Consider the following 4402-nt stretch of genomic DNA (forward strand, 5'->3'; position numbering starts at 1 on the left):
GAAGTTATGGTAGTTTAGTACATGCGTCAAGCTATTTGAATGCCAATCGCGACATCTGCCAATGGTACTGAACGGAGGGAATATCAAATTGAAATTTGTCCGGATTTTGGCGACGCACCCTGTATATCGACGAGCAAATTACACGCGTTTGCACGTGTCTTTCGCGCTCGCGCGTACGACAATAATTAATAATGAGCATGGGCGTCATAAAAATGCGGACAGGTCTCGTAGACGATTCATCGCTCTCGGTTGAAGGTCCCTCGATCCTGCACGTGCGATTATCTCAGCGTAATGTAGGTAGAAGAAGATATATATCGCGTCGTATTTATCGCTTTGTCTCGCACGGCAGGAAGTGCGCGGTAATGTGTTGTTAGCAGCGCCAATATCGTGTAAAAAATTTGCGTCTTTTTTTATTTTATTTCTTTTATCCTTCGTAAGAAGACACGTTTCTGACCTGATGTACGCATGTGATGCTCTCTCTTTCTTTCTATATTTTTTTTTTTTTCAAAAAATAAAAAGTTTCTAAAAGTGATGTGCAGGAAGTAAAAAAATAACGATGTAGAAAATACACATTATAAAACAATTCAAGCAGAATTTGTAGCAGATAATTGAAAGCTACTACCAGTCAGCAAATGTCTGTAAAAAAGTAAATAAATCAGTCGGATTTATTGCGCTTAAGGAGATAACATCCTGGAGTGCTGTTAATAAAAAAACGCTTCTTTCTTTCTCTCTCTCTTTCTCGTTTTCTCATATAAATGGAAGGAAACACTCATTCATTTGTTCTTTCTACGTATGTTTCTCGGATCTATGCCCAGAAAGATCGTTTCCTCTCTCTTTCTTTTTTTTTTTTTATTGGGAAAAGTATTCAAAAGATACAAATTATCCATCGCGATTTTTCTTCCGCTCGTCGATGATTTCACCGCGAGGTTCCGGTCGCCTACCTCCTTCTATGCGGACGCACTGCGAAGTCGAGGATCGATTCCTCCGATTGCACCGACGTGGTCCGTGCGCGTTCGATCGCGGAGAGAGCTCAGAACGGTGTCTTTCTTAGTGACCGCTCGTTTTTCCGATACGCTCGTCGATAATAACGCGTCGGAAAATGAAGTCTCGTCATATGCACGCCTCGCGGAGCTTCTTCGACCCGATTATCGTTCGGTGAACGTTTTTTTTTTTTTTAATCGACCTGTGATACATCTTATCTGTGCTTTTCTTGTTGTAAAATTTACAAATACATTGAATCATGTTGAAAAGGAGAATATTCTCATTATGTCAATACTTGCTTCTTATCTTTAACCAATCATTAATTGTACATTATCATTGTTTTGCTTTTACATTCTTTTCTTACCATCGTATTTATTTCTACGGAATTGTATAAATCGTATATAAACTTTTATTTGTAAATTTATGGTAAAATTTATCAACTTTTCTCTCTTTCGCGTTTGATTTCTTTGATTGTTCCTCGTTTTTCTCAAATTGTTTTTCACAAATTCAACTTGGACTTCTTAGTCATTGCGATGTATGATCGTGATTGAGAAAGCACATTCCGATGCGCGAAGAACTCGGGAGATTGACGAAAGAATCGCCGATAGAACGAGGTATTAGAACAATATAGGAAACGATATATAAGAAACGATACATAGGAACGAATAGAACCAGCATGCGGTACAGCACACGAAGAAGAAGAAAGTCAACACTGTTCTCTTTCTCTCGATTTGTTCAACGTTGTAAACAATTCAACGTTGCGCAGTCAGGAGAGAACGTAACGGCCCCCAAGATTGAGCAATCGCGTTTCCGTCCGTCTCTGTGTTCGGTTGTCGTACAATGTATATATCTTGCGTATACAACACACACCACGTTTCGTCAATGGGTGGAAATCCTTGGAGCGTTCTGGGCCGCGCGTTAGAAACTTCCGCGCGGACAATTTCGACGGGCGTTGCCGCTCAATTGGATTAAAACGTCGCGCTCATTTCGTATAGCATTCCGGGAATGTGCCGCTGCTGTGTATACGTTTCATCTGCTCGTTCACGCGTGAATTTATTTCAGAACGCAGTTTTCGCCGCGGGGAAATTATCGTGATTTCGTTCGAAGCGTCGAATCAAATTCGTCGTTGATCCGCTTCCAAGCAACAAACACGCGATGTAATTTCTTTGCCGGTGATGTTCGTTTTTTTTTTTTTTTCCAAACATCCCGTGTTTTGTTAACACCTCGAAATTAAAAACAAGACCGAAAATCCGCCATTATTGTTACGGAGACAAATAGTTTTGTTTATCTCAGTTGCGGTCTGGTATGTCGTCGTATCTATATCCGCGCGATACGTGGCGCGTGATAGTTTTTCCGAACGTAAATCCTTTAAACTTCTCTAGTTTTTTTTTGTTTTTTTTGTGTATTTGATCAACATGGAGCTTTCATTTCCAGTCTCTCGACATCAACGTTACACAGGCGGCGCGCACACGTTGGAAACGCGAAGGCGATTTATTCCCCTAATAACGTGGCGCGCACACTAGATGCGCGTCTGTCAGACGCACATGCCGCCGTTTCTCGTAACAGGATGCGTACACCGACCGCACTCGGTACTAATTCAGCCGTGTGTATTAGAGCACATGAATAGAGATGATCATTTGATGAGACGCGCACGCGAGATGATATCTCCATTATTTCGCGATAATGGAAGAGGCAATTCGCGCGCGGAAAAAGACCGACCGATCGCGAATTCCGTGACGGGAGAAGAAGCGCGACTTTCAGATGCCTCGCCAATTACGTTACGATACGAACTCGCGCGTATACTTACATGTATACGTACAATCGCGCGCGTTGAGATCCATTCCCGATGCGTGTGTGTGGCCGTTCGCGAGGTTGAAATTGTAATGCGAAAGCATACACACGCGCGATTCAGAGCGCAATCTCTCTTTCTCTCTCCAACCCGTCATCAAATTTTCCTCTGTGCCATTTCCTCCGAGTTATCCTTTCGCGATTGGAGAGAGAAAAAGGTGCCTTGCTATTGAGTTTCTGTTTGACGTAAAGACTATACTGCAATTTTTATCGTAATATTAGCTCATTCGCCACCTCCGCGGACTTTGATGCCGGCGCTTTTATTTCATTTCCCTCTCGTTCTCTTTTCGTAGCTTTCAACGCGACGGAAGTTCACGTTATAAAAATCCAAGGGAAAAAAAACGAAACGTGTGTTGCAAAATAAAAGCGTCCAGATTTTCACCGCGGGCAAATATAAAATTTAAAAATACAATGAAATTCCCTACACGCGGAAATCTTTTGAGGTCTCTTTTACTAAGTTTTTTTTTTTAATATTACGAAATAACCATTTTATTTCCCGAGATTTTTGTCGCAATGTAATGTACGTAACAACGAATAACTGATAACTGAACTTAACGATAACGGATAACTGAAAGTCACCACACAGGCGCGCGTAGCTTCTTGAAGCGTTTCGAATGAAATCTCGAGGCGAGCTGAGTAGAATTATGACGGTTACGTTCTAATCAATGCCGCGTGACGAGGGCGTGTTATCGCGTGTCGCAAGACGAGCACGAGCGATCGAGCCGCGTGTGCAAACCGGGCCGAACCCACGTGCGGCGATTCACACCGCGTGGCTTTTTCCTCGCAGCATCCGTTCATTGTTTCATTTGCCGCGCGTGTCTGTTTCTTTTTCTCTCTCTTCCTCTCTGTTCCTCTTGCGCGGCGCCGGGAGCTTTGTGTACATTACCGCAGCGGCGGCAGCGCAATCGGTTCGCATTCACCGAACGCGCGAACAAACAACGCAAAGCAAGAAACCTTTGCAGGTGAGAGCACAAAGAGATGTATAACTCGCATACTGAATGCCGTTCGTAATAATCGCTCGGAGCCGCAACACCAAGAAAGTGGTTACCGTAAGTCGGATAACGCGTTACACGTAGGCTCTCGTCGGTTCTCCTTTACCGAACCAGCCGCTGCGCGCCGCAACCGCGCATCTGCGGCTCTTTCACTTGGCGTAAAACCGTAAGAAGAGGCTTGAAAATTGAACATTAAAATAGAATTTTAAGACGACGCCGGGAAATCATTCGCCGTTCGGTTGTTTACAAGCGAATAATTGTCGTCACGCGTACTCATTACTTTTTGACGACGTTGTCACTCATTACTTTTTTATGGACACTGTTCTAGTTTTTTGTACGATAAATAGTGGATTTTTTCCTGCGTGAGGAAATACGAAACAAATGCTTTTATGAAATGATTCTTTTATCTCCCCGAGTCGAAATTTTGACTCTCTGATGAACCTCTCATTCTACTATATATAGGAGTTACGATAGTAAAGTAGGTTCAATTGCAAGGATAAAATTTGCTCCTACTTTCAACCTAAAAGTGTCACAAATTTCCATTTTCTCCAAGTTAGGTTTAAAGTAGGTTCTATTTTTGT

General features: G+C 42.6%; 1 protein-coding gene across 3 annotated transcripts in view; it reads left to right on the plus strand.

Moving 5' to 3' along the window:
* The window catches only part of LOC109860492 (ubiquitin-conjugating enzyme E2 H), a 58368-nt gene that overhangs the window by 15036 nt on the left and 38930 nt on the right, over positions 1-4402 (plus strand). The window lies entirely within an intron of this gene.

The sequence above is a fragment of the Pseudomyrmex gracilis genome, unplaced genomic scaffold, assembly GCF_002006095.1.
Source record: "Pseudomyrmex gracilis isolate BER0280 unplaced genomic scaffold, ASM200609v1 scaffold_399, whole genome shotgun sequence".
NCBI lineage: Eukaryota > Metazoa > Arthropoda > Insecta > Hymenoptera > Formicidae > Pseudomyrmex > Pseudomyrmex gracilis.